Here is a 6,000-nt window from a genome sequence, read left to right on the forward strand (position 1 = left end):
ACTCAGGTGATCCTCACTTGTCCACACCCCGGGTTGGGATGCAAAAGCTATGGCCTTTCCCTGGCCACCTGAACAGAAGATCCCTGGGGAGTAGATGTGAGAGTACCTTCAGGTTTCTCACATAATTAACAATTTGTTATCAAGAGCGTGGAATGTGATGCTTTGCTAATTGCAGAAAGGACATTTGGTACTCTTAATTTCCAAAACACCAATAAGTATTACGAAACAACTAGCAGCTCTGGAGAGCTTTTGTATGGACCGTTGTTTGGAAGTTAACACTGTAACAACAATTGCCACAGCCTACATAGATCCCGAATCATGACTTGTGTATTTAAGTTTAATAATGAACCCATTCAACAATGTTCTTCTTTTGATTACATTGGGATTAGGATATCATCAAAAGGCATCTGGTCATCTCATGTTTATCGATGTCATGTATCTTTCAAACAGAGAATAGGTGTAATCTCTGTGCTGGATACTCAAACTAATACCAGAGTACTTTCTCTAGTTCTAAAATTGTATCCGGCACAAGCTCATTCTGTAGCCTTAATGTTTCTGAACTGTGTGGGTAACGATCATCCACAACTTTACACTCTACAGAAAGAGGATTCTTTATGAGATTAGTACTCTTGCCTAGGAAGGCACTTTCTGTCAAGTTTTCTGAACAGCAACGGCACAGCATTCTTCCCTGGAGGCTCGGGGCATGGCAGGACTTCATTTCCCAGCAATCCTTGCTTAGACGCCGGCATGCATCCTCACATCAGTCTGCTGACACGTTGGGCCACTTGCGCGCTGCGATCTGTTCGATGCATAACAGCACCGTTCTATATCATTAGAAGCTACGACACACAGACTGCATCGCTATTCACTGAATAAGTGCTCAGCTTTTGCACTTCCACGCTACCTTGCCTGGCAGTCCCTGTTCTGTTCCTGTGACTCCTACCCCACCCGTACCTCTGTGTGTCTGTCTCCCTCCTTATACTACGTTCCTGTTTCCCCCGGTATATCTGATCCTTGTTCTACCTTCTAGTGCCTGATTTACTATTTTGACACTCGCCTGCCTTCTGGACTTTGCCTTTTGGATGGTGTTTGAATCTGGATGGTTTGCTATTGCTCACAATGTTATGAACCCGGTCTGCCTGTTGGATTGTTTGTTGGATTACGATTTAGCCCTAGATATCCTGGTACTTCTGTTTGTTCTGTGCTTTGCCTATCTGATAATTGATTACCTTCTCCCCTATTGTTCCAAGTAGTTCGTCCTTGTGTCGTCGGGACATGTCCTTGCATGTACTTTGACTTTTTTGTCATTTCTCGTGCCGTCTGTGTGGATTCCCTGACCCATCGGCTCAGTGCAGGAACCAGTCCGCCAACTAGGTTGGCAGTGGACTGTCTCTTTGTACAGAAGGGTGGAGTGACCTCTGACGGGCCCATAGGATCAGAGCTCACCCTCAAGTACTTTAGGACGAGATAGCTGCACCTTGAGGTGAATGGGATGCAGGATTCTCTTACTCCAACACCAATCAATAAGGACAACTCAATGGTTTGGCAAAAGGAAGTCTGTTTAATGACAAGTACAAAAAAAGGGGAAACATGGAAATCAACAGTGATGCGATCGCCCGTTTCACTTCAACTCCCCGAACTTCATGCAAACAGTAACTTTTATACCCAAAACTCGTTATCGTTGACGTGTAACACTCAAAGTTAACATGCAATTCTATTGGTTAGGAAAAGGTAACTTTAATACAGTTGCTATATTTGTATATGGTAACAGAGTGTGAGGATTGGATAACTCTTATCGGCTAGGCATCTACACCCATCCCTCTACATCACTCGTGCCAGAAGTCACTAAAAGTACAACGTCTCATTGGTTCTACTAGCTATAGGACCCTAGATTATTTGGTCCATTGTGATTGGGTCGGTTACACCCCTAGGTATAAATCTCCACTTTAATTAGCAGCATGCAGAATGATCACCTAGATGCGGTATGCCCCAAGATTCACCCTGCCTCCCTTCCATCAATCAGTACTTTAGGGCTATGTGTCAATTAGTTGGCAGAGGATGGCCTCAAAACTGTAGCTTCTTATCTGGAAAAGTTATGGCATCCTCTGGTTTTGGGTGGCATCAGACGTTGGTACCTCTCTGCGCCTGGCTGGTCACGTGTTAGTACACCGTGAATCTGCTTCATTTTTCTTCTATTTGCGTATTTGATTCTCCCTTCGGCCTTGCCACCTGCCTGGGTGGGCCTCCTTATCTTGATCTTCACAGGGCAGCCTGCTATGCTCTTAAGTTTTGATTCTTCAGAGTTGCCGCTCTCCTCCCTTCCTTGGGGTGACCTCGAACTCCCAGGCATGAGCTGCTTCTTGCTAAGTTTCTATTCCGCTCTTTCGTCTGGATTTGTGCTGGCATATGAATCCTGGCCTGTTTGACCCTTAGCAACCTGGGTTAATTCTGCTTTTCTATAAAGTGGCTTTTGCACTTATATAATGTGGTTCATTCAGGTAGATATATAGTTGGCGCTTGCCGCTCTATTCTTCTACTAAGCATAGCAAGCAGTACTGTTTCCTTAGCTTCTTGCGTTCCAAGCCTATTTACAGGCGTTAGCTTAGTTGCATATTTTCATCCTGCTTTATAGTTACGTTGCTTTTGTTATTTCGACCGTCCCTTCTTCTAGGTCCATTATGTCATTATTCGTTACATTTCGTCTTTGTTTATCACCTTTTTGGTTGTCATTTCTTTCATCTGTGAGTCTGTCCGGGCCCTTGTGTCATCCCCATTCGCCTTCAATGGCCCTTTATGTCCCTTCTGGGACAGTTTGCAAGTAGTCTTCATTTCGTGTCAGCTGCTGGTATGGTTGTCTCAATGGATACCGTACTGCCCATGGTTGTGTGATTATTGGCACTTCAACAGGTATTGCTCTTCTGATGGGCACTGGGCAGAGCCCTAGTGCGTCTCTCTGCTGGTTTATTTGCTCATCATACGTCACATATCTCGGTGTGTACGTTCCTGGTACTTCAAAATGGGTGGCTGGAGTGCAGGCCATATCTGGGACCTCCTCTACATCTTAACCCTAGGTGGGTGGATGTGTTTATGAGTAGTTCTAGCCTACCCTTGCTTTTGCATATGTACTGACATCTTCTTTCTTACAGCCTGGGGGTTTGTGGCATCAGTACTCTTTCTTCCTCCCACCATTTGTCTACCACTTCATAACATTGAGATTCTGGAGAGGCGGGTATTGAGGTGGGCTGGGTTACCTCACAGATTCTGTTTTGAGCCTAAAGCCATTGATGGTAAGGTGAGGTATTCCTGACACCTTCTATTCCAGCTAACCAGGAACTAGGCTGTCCACAACTATTTTACAATGTGTTATTGAACCAGTTTTGTTCTGGCTCAGAATTCATTGAACTGCAGATTTGTCGATCTGTAGGAAGATCATCTGGGATATGTTGGCAAACCATGAAGGTAAACACTTGAGATTGGCCAGGCCTGTTAAACTGTTGCTAATTGAGTTTAGCTTTGGGCATCTCTGGCAGGAAAATGCCAGCTCCTCTCAAAAGGAAACGGATGATTAAAGATCTGCCCATGAAGAATGGGCTTGGTCCCATTTCCTTTCCATGTCACCGCTTCGTATGACGTTAATTGCATATTTGACAGTGACAAATAATTGGCAATTTAAAAATGACTTGAACTGGATTATAAACCCCTATAAGTGTTCCCATTTTAGGAAATTTCTCCTACATCTTCTACCTTTGGGGATACAAATAATTAAATGGTAGCCAGGTAATTACGAGAACTGCCCAGTTTGCTCCAAAGGTTTAGAGTCAATTCCCATTTTGCACTCTTGTGTCCTCATAATGGTCATCTCAGAAAGAAATGGACTATGTATTTTTAAGGAGAAGGGACTTTGGGTTTACAGAAGCAGTAATCATTTTCTTGAAACATGTTTATAACCAATGGTGTTTAACTTTATAAATGCTGCATGGTACTACGGACTCAAATATATGAAATGATGGGCCTCATTACGAGTTTGGCGGCCCGGGATATCAGCCGGAAAGTGTAAGTCCCCCCATAGGACTCTATGGGAATGGGGACACGGAAGCACTGTCACCGGTGCTTCCGTGACAAGTCTGCCTGCTGGGACCGTTGCCCCGGGAGGTCAGACCTGCGGGACACAATGGCCCCTGCAGGCAGACTAGTAGCGTGGCGGTCCGGAAAGGGTGCCGGTACGTTGTTATTTCTGGACCGACAATATGAGTTTTTCTACAAACTTATTTTATCTTAACATTCTTTTCTTTTTTTGTACTGTAACAGTCAATGGGGCTCATTACGAGTTTGGTGGTATCTCAGCAATAATACCACTGAGATACCACCAAACGGTATTACTTTTACTGCCACTTGGTCTGGCAGTATTGCCTCCACCGGATCGCAAGTGGCATTTTGGCAGTGTAAATCCCCATTTTATGAAGTCCAAATTTTGTAGGTTAAAGTGGAACCTCCAGTTTACCTCCAAAAATAGGCAGCATTACCACCCTGGAATTCCGTGCAAGTAAATGCCAAAATCCCCAATGGAACCCTATGCACTCCATAAAATTGGAATTTACACCGCCAACCCACCACTTGTAATCCGGCAGTAACGCCACCAGTTGGAATACCCCCTTATCACACTTGGTAACTTCTATCCATTTGCGAAGGTAAAAAAACGAGTGACACCAAGGGTATGATTCTTTAAAACCATGGAACAAAGGAGAAATGATTTGGCTAGCCAATCGAGGGCCAAAGGGAGTGACAAACTGCACTGCAAAATACTTGCAGGAAGGGGAGGAAGGATCTAGAAAATTACGAACAAATGGAGCCAGATACTTTTAGACCTCTGTAGGAACGGATTCTCTACATAAATGATGATCGAATCCTAAATCCTGCGACTCCTTCATTGCAATGTCAAACTAAGAGGGATCAAGTCAAAGGATCTACACTTGATTGAATTCCCAGAAGAGGGTCAGCTAGATAGAGCAGTGATTTGTCTATCTTCACCTGAGATAAAACACTTACTACTCACGGAGGTAGAGAATCTACTACCCATGGGCTTTTCATTGTCAAAATACGAGCTAAGAGATGAAAGCCCCCAGAGAGACCAAAGGGGGGAGGGGGGAGAGAAAGAGGTCATCCCCGGAAATAACTACACCGAGAAGTTGGAATCACAGCCATTGGGTGAAGTGGGGGGCAACAATGGGAACCCACCCATTTCAAACGTACTAGGATTGGGAAAAACCAACAACTGTGGATTGTGGTGGAAAGTACAAAAACATCAAAAGACGAGAGCAGCTTCATACAGGGTTGACAACCAGGACATGAAGAAGAAAGCTGGAGCTGGTTAGCAGGTGTTCTAGCGGCTGGTAACTCACGATCATAATGTCTACAGCTGGACGAGGAGTCGGAAGAAAGACTGCAGCCCCTGCAAACGGTAATAGGCAGCTGGATTACGAGAGCTTTTCACATTTGTTTGGGAAAGGGGATTTAAACTTTGACCATTATGACGTGATATGCCTACAAGAAACATGACTGCGAGAGTCCCCACTATTAGCGGGCGTCATAGTGCATCTTAATCCGGCTGTGAAGGGACTTAGCGGTCGCCCTATGGCGGACCTTTGGGTCGCAATAAAAAACTCAAACGACCTTAGAGTGATCTCAGTGAAACATCCCACACCACTGATTCAGGCTCTAATATTAAAAACTGGGACTACACATGATGGCAAAGCCAGGAGTGTGATGTTACTAAACTTGTACTGAGACGTGGGAGACCTCAAATCAGTTGGCTTTACGAAAATCATCTTAGATATAATAGATGAATGCCTGGGCAGTTGGTTCAACCTAGACATTGCATTGTGATGTGGGGAGACTTAAATGGCGACTGTTTCACAGAGGAAGCAACACTGTTTAAGGAATAGCGCAAACAGTGCAAATCCACCTCCACCACCACAGCATCTTTGTGCCCACTGATGAACT

Source organism: Ambystoma mexicanum, chromosome 6q (assembly GCF_040938575.1).
Source record: "Ambystoma mexicanum isolate Mex_15411 chromosome 6q, UKY_AmexF1_1, whole genome shotgun sequence".
NCBI classification, from domain to species: domain Eukaryota; kingdom Metazoa; phylum Chordata; class Amphibia; order Caudata; family Ambystomatidae; genus Ambystoma; species Ambystoma mexicanum.